Source organism: Ammospiza nelsoni, chromosome 1 (genome assembly GCF_027579445.1).
Source record: "Ammospiza nelsoni isolate bAmmNel1 chromosome 1, bAmmNel1.pri, whole genome shotgun sequence".
Lineage (NCBI taxonomy): Eukaryota > Metazoa > Chordata > Aves > Passeriformes > Passerellidae > Ammospiza > Ammospiza nelsoni.
This window is the reverse complement of record NC_080633.1, coordinates 91,112,502-91,126,949: the sequence shown is the minus strand read 5'-3', so window position 1 is coordinate 91,126,949 and position 14,448 is coordinate 91,112,502.

Genomic DNA, 14,448 nt, shown 5'->3' with positions numbered 1-14,448 from the left:
GATAAAACTCCCCAAGGAATTTCCAGGTAGATGTATGTAAGTAATTTCACCAAGTAAAAATTCCCATAGAAGCTTTAAGGTGCCTTAATGTTTCTCCTAGTTTTGCTCACCTCTCTTAACGATCCCCCACAGATTTCCTCTCAGATAAATTTTGAAATAGTCTAAGCTAAGAAAGGGCCACTACATTGAGCTACCATCTTATATCTCTCAGTAAAGCAGGGAAGCTAATAATACTATGAATTCTTTTTTTTTGTTATCTTCTTTATTAATTCTGCATAGAGGGCTCCTCACTGCAGAGTTTCCTCTCTTAAGTTACTACCACTATAATGAGCATACCTCTGTCATTCACAATGAAGCATTCAGAGCAAATTAGGGAAAGTGTCTACATGGTCAAACATAAGACATACCACTACAAATGGTGAAATGGTACTTAGGCAAATGTTAAACTAAAAAAAATGTCTATTCCTTTCTAGTTTCCAGGTGATGATTTCATCCCAGTGTAGAGGTAAGTTTCATGAAGCCTACATTCACAGAGGCAAGGCTGTTGGAAGAAGCACTCCCTGCTTTTTCTAATCAATAGGTCTCCACGTTATGTTTTGTCTTTGTTTAGAATAGGATAGTTTTTGGCTATTAAAGCTTGTTCCTGCTTTTCCTTTCTAACCTTCAAATCTTAAAATAACATTAATAGTTCCCTTTGTCTATCATTCTTCCAAAACAACACCCTAACTTCTATTATTTTCTGAAATTAAGGCAGATTGAAGACACAAAATGAAACACGAATTATCACAATTAGATTAGTAAATTTGATTAGTAGATTTCTAAAGACCAATCCCCAAAACTTTTAAAAATGCCAGAAATGCTCTGAAGTGCTGCCTGCTCCTTTGTTAGCATTCCTTTTACAGGTAGTCTCTGGGTGCAGCTTCCCATGGCTTACCATTTTGTGTTGGAAAGGTCACATTTTTACTGAATGATGATTAGCACAACATAACTGTCAACAATAACCAGGAATTGTACACAACCCTACCCAATTTTAGCATTGAAGCCAGATACTTTCCAGCTAATTTAGAGGCACATTCCCATAAGTACCAATTCAGAAAAGACACAGAAGATGACATGCTCATTCCCAGGAGAAGGAAAGGGACAAACCTGTAGTAGCCAAGGCAGGGATATCCAAATAAGCAGATTCAAGCCTGTCTTCGGGTCAGACTTGGAGGTCCAACCCTCCCCTAACAGTTGCTTACATTTCATAGTCCTTGCTCCATTGCATTTTTTCTCTCTCTTGCTTCTTTCCCAATTTAACTTACATTGTCCACCTGCATCAAGTATGGAAATGGGAGATGCTCAGAAGAGGTTGAAAGGGCAAATGTGGCAAATTATCTTTGGCAGGTGTGAAATAATTCTCATTCAGCATTAATTTATTTAACTGCTTTTGAAAATTGAAAACTGCTGCGTTTGTAAAACAAATATTTTTTTCCATTGTTATGCTCTCATATTTGGATATTAAAATACCAATCAATTTCCTTGGGGATTTTCCCCTTCCTATTTGTTTTTTTAAGAAAGCTTTTCATAGATTCAAATGGAGCCATAAAATGAATGAACAATAAGAACAGCAAAAGATCCTACAAAAATTAACAAAATAAACTGAAACTCTGGAAAATTTTCCCTTCACAGTTTTGTAGCAACACATCCTTATATAAATTGAATGTAGCCCTGCAGCATCCAAATTGGGAATTATGGAAGCCGTCAAACATCAGAAATAGGCCAATTATTCAAGCATCCTGTTTTCTGCTTGGATTACATGTTTAAGAAGAAAAAAAACCTCACTCAAATTAAATCCAATGGACACAGATACACAAGATGTTTTTTTTCTCTTTAACACAAAAATATTGACAACGTTTTAAGCATTTTATCTCCTAGTTCAGTTCAAGTAAATCAAAACCAGAATATTTACCATGTGTTTAATCACTCTCCACTACATTTTCTATATTCATATTTACACATTTTAAATACCTAGAAAGTTTGTTTTGGAAGTTTGCTTAAAACCATCCTTGCAACAGACTATCAAAGGGAACAGATTTGAGCTTAAACATTAGTTTAATTTCCATCTGTTCTATGATGCTGCAAATATTTCAGAATGCATTTGGCATAGAACACTGCAAACATTATTCTGCAACACCCATTATGTAACATAAATGTGCTAGCAAGCCAAAAATAAAGTGCCACACCGAATTTGTCAATATTTCTGCACATTATGTAGCCCAATTCTCAAAAATGGGGGGGAAAAAAAGGGAAATATAGTATATTCTACATCTGGGGGAAATTAACTGTATAATTTCACTGTTTCAAAAATTCTCATTTTGCCAATAAAAACATCCTCTTTATGTAATAATGACTTTTTAAAATCTCAAATTTTTCACATACAACAATAAAAATGCATACTGTAGGTTTTCGACTAGAATGTACAAAACAAGATGAGCTGGTGAAAATGAGAACACTTCTAAAATCTGTTTCTCTGCATCAAACCCCTACACAGTATAGCATACTTAAAATACACATATCGTTGCTTATTCTTTTTTTTCCCAATTACTAGGTATAAAAATCTACAAGGATCTTTTGTTTTGCTACTTTTCTAAGTAACTTTTTCAATGGATGAATTGTATCTGCCATGCTTGGATTCTTAGAGTACACATAAGACAGTACTTCCTTTAACTAAATTCTAAAAAATATGTCCTACTTGCCCCTTAGAATTTCATGGTGTTTACTTATTTTTATTGCTTATTGTACCTCCTGACCCAAATCTGAAAGATTAAGTTCCCTCAGGAAAAGGGAATCCCAAAGTTTTGATAAGAAAGACACAGTCAGAACAAAGCTCCTGCTGCAGAGAAGTTAACCTCTTGGCAGGGCTTAATATAATTCTCCTTTGACTTCAGGTTGATAGCAAGACGTTGTTTTATGCCCTCTGATATCGTGTGCTCGCAGAGGTCATGTGTCACACAGATATACTTGCTGGTATTGAGTGGCCTTTTAATTGTCTGTCAGTTCTGTCTGGGGTCCCGCCTGTGTACACTCCAAATGCAAATATGAAAAGCATGAAAGGTGGAGCAGAGCCTGTCCTTTCATCGCTGTATCATTTTTCAGAAGAACTGAAGCTAGGCTGTCACTGCATTACAGCCCATGCATTAGACACTCTTGTTTCAGAGTAGCACAAATCATAGTGGGAATAGGGGCCAATCTGTCAAGCAAGGCTTCCAGGCAAATTCTTGTTCAGCACAATGGGAAATGGTACAAAATTCTTTTCTTCAACCTCTCACTAAGAAAGGTTGCAGGACCTCTACCATTGCTGACAGTTTGCCTGAATATGATGCCCTGATGATTCATACCATGGTGCCTCTGTTGCCTTCTGTCAGGGACAAGCTGTAAGATTTTTTTTTTGTTTGCTTCCTTGAGTAAAGAGCTTTGCTTTTTGTCATTTTGCAATGCTGAACTCCAAGTTTAAATTGCTTTTGTATCATTTCCCTCCTTAAAAAAATGTCCGTTTGGCTCTCAGCTCAGTTTGCTTTCAAACTGTCTCCATAGGATATGCCAAGGAGATGGCTTTCACATAGAAATCAAGATATCAACCATGCAAAATCAAAAAGTACAGCTAAGGATCACTACCTACCAAACATTAGAAATTACTATTCTGAAATGAGGCTTTCCATGCATCCTGTATAAGACCTGTAATAGAGGTATTTCCATGCATTCGAGTGCAGGTAACACTTACTATTTTCAGGGGACCTGATGTAGACACATGCAATGAATTACTTCTGAAGATGAACCTTTCTTCTCTTCAGTGTATTTGCTAGCATGAGTCCATACTTCTAGGCATGGAAATAGCTCTTGTGAATGAAATACACAGTCTGAGTTGGCCCTGTGTCTCAGAGAAGTTCCCCAAGGATCCTGGAAGCTGGCGGTTATTTTCAGAGATATTCATCAATTATGAGTCCATTCATGCTGTTTCTAGGTCCAGTGCTTCCCCTGACTCATTTCTTACTCATGGTACTCACCTATGCACCTTCTGAAATGCTCTGTTAGAGCCTGGAGAATTCTCTGGGGCCAACAGATCATGGTGCCACCACTGTCTAGTTTGGGAGACACTGGTGCATAAATATTCTCACTGGAGTCCATCCTGGGTGTTTTGGAAGTCAGTCCTACATGGGCAGCGTGCATCTCTATGACAAATTTTCACTTCACCTCTTATAGGCAATTTTAAGTATTAACCAGTCAGAAATAGCAGTGAAAGTAGCCTTTCATTTGAGAGCTTTGAGTTTCAGGATGTTTTCTGGTGGCGCATATTGAAATTAAAAGGAAACAAAACTAAGGAAGTTGTCACTTATGACCTTTGTCTGCCCTTTCAAAAAGTGATAAAGTAAGTGCGTATATTTGGATTCATCCTAATAATACACAGACCTCTGCAATGTGAACAACTGAATGATTTTTGTGGGTATAAATTACTAACATGTGTGTTCACATGCCCCGCTATCTCAAATGAGCAATATTGTGTGATAAATAGAAACACTTTTATAGCTACTGATGTGTAAATTTATATACGTACACAGTCAGTATCAGGCTGCACTATAACCAAAAGTTGATTTGACAAATTGTTTGGAACAGGCATTCAAAAACCATTGTCTAATGAATTTCTGTGGGTTAAGCCACATGTCTCCTTTTTTTCAACTTGTTTCTTATAACTTATGTCTTTGGACTATGAATTCTGTACTTGGTTCATATCACTGAGAGGAGTCTCAATGTTGAACTAAAATGGAAACAGCAGGCCCAAGTTCTGCAGCCTTTTTTCTGCCAAACACCACAGTTATTTTAAAAGGCGTTTGCCAAACCACTTATGAAAATTTCCATACAGGAAGAAAGGGATCCAGTAAAGTTATAAATCACCAGGCAAATATTCTTCATTTGACAACTTTGGTTTTCTTGTGGTCTGTAAGAGAGCAATGAGTGGTTGAAAGAAGGCATGATGATTTGACTTTTCATTGTTTGAGTCAGTTCACTGGCAGTCTGAAATTTTCAGGAAGCCAACACTGATACACGTACAAATTCTTTTCAAATGTGGAGGGAAACTGTCAGTTCAAGAACTTTACCACGGCTTTACCATGGGTCTAACAAACTCCAGATCAGTTACAATCACTATAAATACTCATTTCATGGCAATAGGCCGTGTCTTACATTTTGCCTACAAACTGCTAAATAAATTCAGTCCACTAGAGAGAACATTAAAGAATGTAGGTGGTTTAGCAGGATGATGAAAAGCAATTACATCAGCAGACTAAATCAGCCAGTGGCAGCTTTTAATTTCCACAGACAACTGTGTTTACTTTCTGAGCCCACTAGTGAACTCAGTCTTAAATGACATATTTGGAGCACATCAGAGATCTGCTTGAGCACTGCACTATTCCTTAAGAATAAACTTCCAATATTCACTTACATATTTTGTTTCAGATGATAGCATTCTGATACAAACTGAAGACGACCATAATTTTCCCTTGAAAAGACAACCTTGCTATCAAACATCCAGCTAGCAAATTCCTCATTGGAAAGTTCCTTTATCAAGATTGTATGCAAGAGACAGAGCTGTTTTGAAAGTCAATGGTTTAAAAAAACCTCCACTTGCTGTGTGTTTTTTAGATGCAAGCTTCAAACTGTCAGAGTTTTGATATTGTTGATAAAACTGGCCAGGGATTGATGCCTAGAGGGGAGGTCTGAGTTGAAATTACGAGGCAAAGCTTGAATTTAATTCTCTTGGTAAGACAAGCAAAGACAAAGGAGACAGTGCAACCGTGTTGCCATCTTACTAATAGGTAATCTATGATGCTTACTGGTTACTAAACACCTTCATTTTCTAATTTAAAAGACATATTCATGGTCCAGTTTTCAGAAAAAAATATATTTATCACTATATTAGGCTTTTACATTTAGAAAATTAATTATGAAATCATAATATCTAAATATCCTTCAATACCTTACTGAACTATGAGCTGAAATTTCTTCAAAACTGACTGTTAACCCATTTTCAATAATTATAAAAATGAACATTGATATTTGAGAAAAAATCTTCCTTTATGCCTGCATAAAGAGGGTGCATTAAATTCCCACTTCAATCTGATCACCATATAGTCTGTGAAAAAAATGTCTCAACAATTATTTTTCTAACTTGCTGCAGGGACAAGAGAGACACCCCAAAAAGGTAGCATAACTAAGCTATGCCTTGAGTATTCAAAAGAAAAAAATCTATAGGAAAATACTTTCTTTCTAGGAAATGTAAAGCTCTAACTTTGGCATGTCAACACATACACAATGAGAGGCAAGTAGGCAATCTTTAATTTCAAATTCAGACACATTTAAACTATACAGTGTGTATTAGCACAAACTGACATTCCAAATTGCTCCTCACTAAAAATGCACCTCAGAAGCACAGCCAGTTGAAGTGTTTTGCATTAAATTTTGTAGTTCACAGAGTTCATGTCACAGAATTGTAAAAATACTGTGGTATCTCTTCTGGGGCAGGATACAAGTTCAAATACTGTGATGTCACCACACAACTTGGTGGGAGTTTTCTTGTCTCAGCTCATTTTTATTCCTCACCACAAATGAGTGCTAGTGTGAGTACTGAGTGAAGGCTGCTATTGAACCCGTACTTTCTAAATGCTCTCCTTTCCAGCCTATTCAACCTCCTATTAAAGTATAAAATTCTGGGGCAGCTTATCCTTTACCAGTTTCACCCATAGAGTGAGGTAGGCAGAGCACTGAGAAAACCTCTGGCCTTTCTCCATGTGTCCTTGAGATGAGGCGTGACCAACGTGCCAGAAGAGTCCAGTCTGGCATGAGCACGTGAGGTGGGAGCAGCCATGCAGTATCCTGATGTGTTTTGAGAGATCAAAAGCAGTTGCTGGCACTCTTTCACATATCCAAGAGGAAATCCTTCCACAAAGAATGATCCATCCACAACATCCCTTCTGTTAGTGTGACCTCAGCCAAAGCTAAGTTTTCATGACTGGCATAACACCCAGTGACTCTGCTCTTGAGATCGGGCTTCTGTTGCTTTTGGTACTGTATAAACATACACATAAATTGCTACACATAAATAGTTTATATAAAAAATAGAAAAATCTGTAGAACAGAGGGCCTATGTAGGACAGAGTTCATGAAAAATATTCTAGTTTTGGAAGCTATGAAAAGCTTATATTTTGAGGCAGTAACTCCATACTCCTCAAAAGCAGGGAAAAGCCAAGGCTGTTGCTGCAAGCAGCTAATGATATCAATGTGATATTAAGGCAACAATACAGGTTTTTTTCCATCTTACTCAATGCTGTCAACTCAGTCTTACTATTCAGTCAGTTCATCCTACAGAATCATTTATGTGAATTTATGGAGTTCCTGTGAGAGTAAGCTTTTGAGGACTAGAACTCAAGCCATGAGAGGGAGCAGCAAAAAAGAATACAAACAAGTATAGACCTAAGATGGCAAAAATCTACCTATCAGTAACTTTTCAGTGTTTGACTTAATTTATGACACACATGAATTAAAGATGATAACGTAAAGCACTGGGAAGAATTTATTCCTTCATATGTGTAAATCATAATTTTATACACTTGATTTCTTTTAATTCCTACTAATTTTATGTAATTTTCAAGAGCAATCTATTTTATTGAAATCTCATTATTGAATTTCTACTAGAAATACAAAGGCAAATAAATATAAAATAAAATAAAATAAAATAAAATAAAATAAAATAAAATAAAATAAAATAAAATAAAATAAAATAAAATAAAATAAAATAAAATAAAATAAAATAAAATAAAATCCTGCTACTCATTAGTGTAGGATTTAATGTCAGTTTCACTGAACCAGAACTAGCACATTCAGCCAAAAATAGCTGGATGGAAATGATTTTCAAAATGTAAGCAGAAAAGTCTTGGTTTGTGGTTCGGGCTTGCTAATTTGGCTGGGTCTTCTGTTTATCTGTATTTTCTCTGCAAGGACTTAGAAAGACACAGAAATAGCAAACAGAAAGTATGGGTTTTAGTAATTTCTAACCCCTTCTTCCTTTTCTGTACAGGAGCAGGCTCTGTCATTGGGGTGGTACTGATTGCTAATCATGATTGTGTTGTGACTGTTATTAGAGAAGCATTTCTAAATGTTAAGACAGGCTTAAAGCACAGAACAAGATTGTGGCATAATAAGCTATACTATGAGTTTAAAATAATTCCACAAAATTACATGGAATTGATGGAATAACATTGGATTATGGCATACTGAAAATGCAAGGAAGAAATATTTAATCAGAAATAACATCCTTAATTGTTGTGTTGTTGCTATAACACATAATTCTAGGTACCTCAGCTGCCTCTCAGCTGCACATCTGTATTTGTGATAAGGAATAATTTTCTCTGGTAGAATATGAAATAACATATTCATGTAATTAATTTCATAAATAAACCCATTTGTTAATTTCTACTATATTTGTGAGTGGCAACTGTCTCCAAAATGGGGCACATACTCTTCCTTAACCTTAATTTATTTGAATGCCCATAGGCAATTGAAAGTGTGGTTTGTGATTGATTTCTAATAGTTTGGTGGGGGTTTTTTAGTTTTTTTAATCCCTATTGACTGATGGGAAATAAATTTTGTGTTGACTGGGAGGCATTTACTTGGAATTGAACAAAAGTGAAATATTTCATCAAAATATGAAGGAAATTTTTGTTTATAACCCTTACTACACTCTACTAACTAACTTTTTTCTCTTATTGGATGTTTTTGTAATGTATTTTCTGTTACTTATACTGTCATTATGGGTAAGCATATGCTTATCCTTTTAGCTATGGCACCCTAAAATATCATATCTAGAACCATAACCTATGGCATTTAATAAAAATAATAAAAACAAATGTGCCATTAAAATACATCGAGAAATAATTTACATTACTCTTAATGTTGCTTCAGCTTCAGCTGTTGCTTTCTTATGTCAGTACAGGAAGAACAACCATCATCCTTCTTCAGATTTCAATTCATATTTCAAGTGCTTTTGGTCACCAGTTCTACAATGTTCAGGAGAATACATCTTCCCTCACTTTGAAATATTTTAAGACTGGTCCCATGTTCACACAGAAGAAAATAGTTCTCATGGGAATGTAAGCTTTAAAAGAAAACACATTGTATTGTCACAATAACAGGATGATGGAAATTGCTGCAGTGGAGATTCAGAAAATTCAGCCTTTGCTACTACACTTAGTGTTTGTTATGGAAAGTGCAAATGGGGGATTGCCTTGGACATGGATGGACAGTGGAATCTGGAAGATCTTATGTTGCAGCAAAAGTGAAAAGCTTTGCTTACATGCAAGGCATCCAAACGATGGAGTTTCAGTAAATTTACTCGTTTGCTACTGCTTATAGTTCTTCCAGCACATCACTACTAGGATGAAATAAGTACACTTATCATAATGAATTAGTCAAATCTTTATCATGATTGTGTTGTGACTATCTGTTATTAGAGAAGCATTTCTAAATGTTAAGACAGGCTTAAAGCTGTCTAATACCTTCACTAAATGCTCAGTGGGGTCTCTCAGATCAGAAATGAGCTATATGTGGAAGAGATAATTTCCTCACTGGATGTTTTTATTTGCCATTTCAGTAGTCTCACCATGTAGACCAATTAACAAGTTACATTTATAAAACAGTTCCTATTTTTGGAAACTCATCACCTGCATCTTGTAAATCAATGGTAAAATTTAGCAAGATGCTAACATAAGAAAACATTAAAAAATATAAAATGGTGTAAGTTCATATAAAAAATATAAGCAAATCCATGAAGCTGTAAAGTGCAAATTGTGATAAAGGGTAATAAATATGAATAAGTGGGACCTTATTACAAAAATAAGAGCTGAGAACTGAAGTACAGAGAGGTATGATGTTAAATGAAAAAGTCTAGTTGAACAGAGACCTTTTCCTGTCCTTGTCTCTAACACTTTTTTCCTCAAGCCATGCTAAATCCTACTACCGTTGCTAGTTTGAAAGATGTTCCTTATTAAAGCTTATGAAAAGCTTACCTTCCAAAAGTAGCTTTACTAGAAGAATTATCTAGAAATTGTTCTGAAGTCCTTAAGTGACAAACAGTTTGGTATGCTCAGGAAGCAGTCTGGGAAAGGGCCATTGAATTTTGCCTCTAATCATCTTATTATAAACACTCTTGTTACACTATTCAAATGTTGCTAACCATTGTGTTTGTTATCCCATTGTGATAAGGGCATTATTGCTGTACATATAATCATGCTTTTGTTTGCCTTAGGATTTTGAGGCTCCTATTTAAGTAAAAGTATTTATGAAGGTTACAATTTAAAGCACTGTACTATTGTTTCTTCAAACAACAGTAATCAGTATATAGGTTTAGTCCTAACAAAGGAAGACAACATTTTTCCTGTGCAAATATTCAGTCATGTTTTAACCTTGGCAATCAATATAGCATAGTAACAAAGCTGGTGTACAAAACTCGAGATTTAAGACAACAAATATTTACAGTAGTTGCTTCAAATCTTTCAGCACACAACTGACAATTACATCTTTACTTTTATGCTTTACTAGTACCATTTGAAACTTCATGCTTAGCTACTCTGAAAAACAGCCTGGCTCCTGTAACTGTACAGCAGACCATGCAAGCTGTGCAGTCCATACAGCTGAAAACTGCTGGGGTCATTAAGATTCTTTGTATTTCTTTGCCTTCTATAATTCTAATGAAATTTCACACCCTCCTTTTAATAACTTTGGGGCTCAATATAGTGTAGGTCTTAAGTAGGTCATAGCTTTAGCCGTGCATGTAGTGCTCCGGAGGAACAGCTTGCAGGGTGGAAGTTAAACACATGCTTAAAAGGTTTTGCTGGATCAGGGCCACATCTGCTAATCATGCAACTCAAAGGCTAGTGAGTGTCATCGAAGCTTGAGGAATTTTCCTCCTATTTGCATCAATATCTGTGTGGTCATTTTGTAATGATTATTGAACAAATACTGTAGGCACAAAAGGGGGATATAGTTTTCTCTGTAGTGTTGACTCCTTGTGTTCATACATGAGGGTAGATTCTCCTGGGATTACACAGGTTCCTGCATATGCATATAGACACTTTATGGGAAAAGTGGTAGCAATGTGTTAACGCTGATTTTTCTAATCAGTTTGATCTTTGTACGCTTTATATATTTTATACATGAAACCTCTGTTGTTTCATATGCTTTCTTGCTGCTCTTGAATACAAGAATTACTGGAGGATCTCTGCCTTTTGCTGTCAACATCCATAAGCAGTTTCCTGCAATCATCCAATTGCGCAGACACTTAAACTGTGACCAAAAGATTCCAAATAGGTGATGATTTCTGAATCAGTTTAAAGCAGTTAAATAAATATCCCTAACAGTTTTCAATAGTGCTTGCGTGCTTTCTGTGTTTCAACAGCATAAGTGAAGCTGTAAAAGGATAAAATTTTATTGGAGATGTAATTATAAACCAGACTCTTCATAAAAAAAATTCACCTTCATATTTTTTCAAGATATTCACTCAAGATGAAAGTCATCTTCCCAAAAATTTGATCAGGCTAAGGCTTGATCCATCAGCAAGCAAAAGCTCTTCACTGGTCCCACCAGCACAAGAATATACTAAAATGCCTCCTTCAGAGATTTCATACAATGATAAATTTTGATGAGCATTTTGGGATTGGCCAAGGTAGGATTTGTGTGCTAAATGATAAGTTTCTTTCCTTTGCTCCCCAGTTGTAGTATCAGCACACTGATATTTAAATACAGATAGTCAGTCTAAAGGAGTTCAGCCAGAAAGGTGTTGAGTTCTTGTGCTCCTTGCTTAACTTGGCTGAATGAGAATTACAGATTCTCCCTGGATCAAACCCAGAGTGTAGGGAGGATTAGCAGCAACTTTTTCCAGAAGTAAGATGAAACTGATTTTTCTCTACTCTAAATGTTTGAAAGATTTACTGTAATGACATATGCCAGGCCTAAAAATCTATTTAAGTACCAGTAAATTCAGGTCCTTTTGGTGTGCTTTAAAAGTATCATGATATCAATTTCTTTTGGCAAAGAATACCGAACGGTAATCTTTTCCTGCATTCCATGAGAGTTATTAGTCAAAGTAATAGTTTATTTTTTTACCAGAAAAATAAACCATAACACACTCAGGACTGCAGTTCACTAAACCATAATTCTACTTTGTTTGACTTACAAAGTGCTCTATATTTTGAAAAATTGTTCTGTAATGGATGAAGGATTTGTGAAAAGTTCTACCCCACATTAATTTTCTAGTTCTATTGGCATTGCCACTGAGTGAGACCACCAAGAATTATCTTCCAAGACTGTTATCAATGAGATAGCATCATGTATAAATGAACTCATGCTGAAAACAACTTCAAATGCCCTGGTTAATCTTTGGTTACAATGTGAAAGCAACACTGAGTTAAACAGTCTTCTATAGAAATTGTAGATGCTCCAGAGGAGGAAAAGCTGAAAGACAGGCCTGCAGCAGAGTAAAAAAAGAAATGTTAATAAAATTTTGTTTACAAAAGAAGAAGCAAAATGTAGATACTGTGTAGTAACAAGTATAGGGCATTCAAAACCTTCCATGTTCTTCCTTAATAATTATGGACTACACATGAAATTTATTCAGCTCTTGTAGTAATTAGCTAATAAAAGCTCAAAGGAAAAGACTGATAAGCATGTATGTCATGTAGGTATATTGCACACACCATAAAGACTACATTCCATCATCTGAGGATGATGAGGAATTTAGTAAAATGCATTTTTTTAGTGTACTTTTATATTTCACTTTTTTATATTTCTGAGGAATTTAGTAAAATACACGTTTTTAATTTCTCAAGAAAAAATATTTCCATTTTTGTCCACTTAGGTATTGCGTCACTGTATTCATATTTTTATTTTCAAAATCTGAAGAAATAAAAAATACCTATGCATATATACAGAACCAAGCACTTTGGGTCTACCTCTTTAAATTACTCTTAATAAATTCATTCTTAAGAAAATTCTTTGTCTCCTAGACAAAACAGATAAGATGTGGTAGGAAGTGCAACAGCAGTGTATTTTGGGTTTTTTCTCTGAAGCAGAATTTTATTTCCTGTGGATGATAACTGTAAATTTTTAAAGCATCCACGGTAAAAGACAATAACAGCACAATAGTCTTTAGCACATCAGTCATTAGACAGCAAGGCACAAACTACAATAAAAATAACAGGATATAAGCAGCTTATTCTCATCTATTTCATAAGCAATTTACAATGATCCTCCCCACAAAACAGTAGTACTATTTGGTGAATGCTGAGAGGTTTTGTGGGTTTTGGTAATCTAGAATACTTTCTACCCACTACAGTTTTTGTTTACACATGAAGTTACCTTAACAATAGCTCTTTCTCAATAAATTTGCATATGCATAAACAGTTAGCAAATTACAATGTTCTTGATGCAAAAGGGATTCCAGAATTCCGATGAATAAACATTTTCTACATAATTATTAAATCAATCCATATATTTACTATTGTCATGCCTTGAGAACATTAAGTGGTCTGTGTCCTGCTGAGAAGCAAAGAAATTTTCCTTTTGGTAGAGAAATTCCATGTTCCTCTGTATTGGTTAGTGAACTAAAAACAGAAACTAAAACAAACTAAAACTAGAAAGTTTTTGGCATTCTAGTTCTTAGAAATTCTCTTACTAATCTAGAATTGAGTTTGTCATGCCCTTACTCTTTCTCAGACAGATATCTTCTGGTGACTTTCAGTAGAGCAGAAGATGAAAAAGAGATATGCCTCTAGAAGGGAATTTTGAAAGAGCATCTATTTCAAAGTACTATGAAGGCAAAATGTAAGAATAAGTTTCAAAAGTGATACATTTGTGAGCAGGAAGCACGTACTCTGATCACAAATATGTGAAAATTTGTTGCATGGCTCTCCTATTTTTTTAAAAAATGTCATTTCAGCATACCTGGTGTGCAAACCAGAGCGAAACACTACTTCTTCTTCTTTTTACTCCACCAAAGAAAACAAAACCAGAACCCACCTATATTAAAATAATGTTATTTAAACTGTGAAATGAAGCACTTGAGAGCTAGGAAATGCCAGAAGGTAAGTTATCCATGTAGTGTTAAATATAACCTCCTGCAAAGCATGTTCATAATATAAGACACAGTTTCAGAAGTACCTAAATGTCTTATGAAGCAGACATTTAGTGGCACTCTGAAGCCTGTAGGATTTCTGGATTGATAAAAGTCTCATCAACAATCCTGACTCATACTGCATTTTTTCAATGAAAATATACCTTTATCTAGGGCACGAAATTCACATCAGGTCAGTTCTCAAAATTCACATGAAACCAGTTCTCATTCACACAGGATCTTCCTTTGTA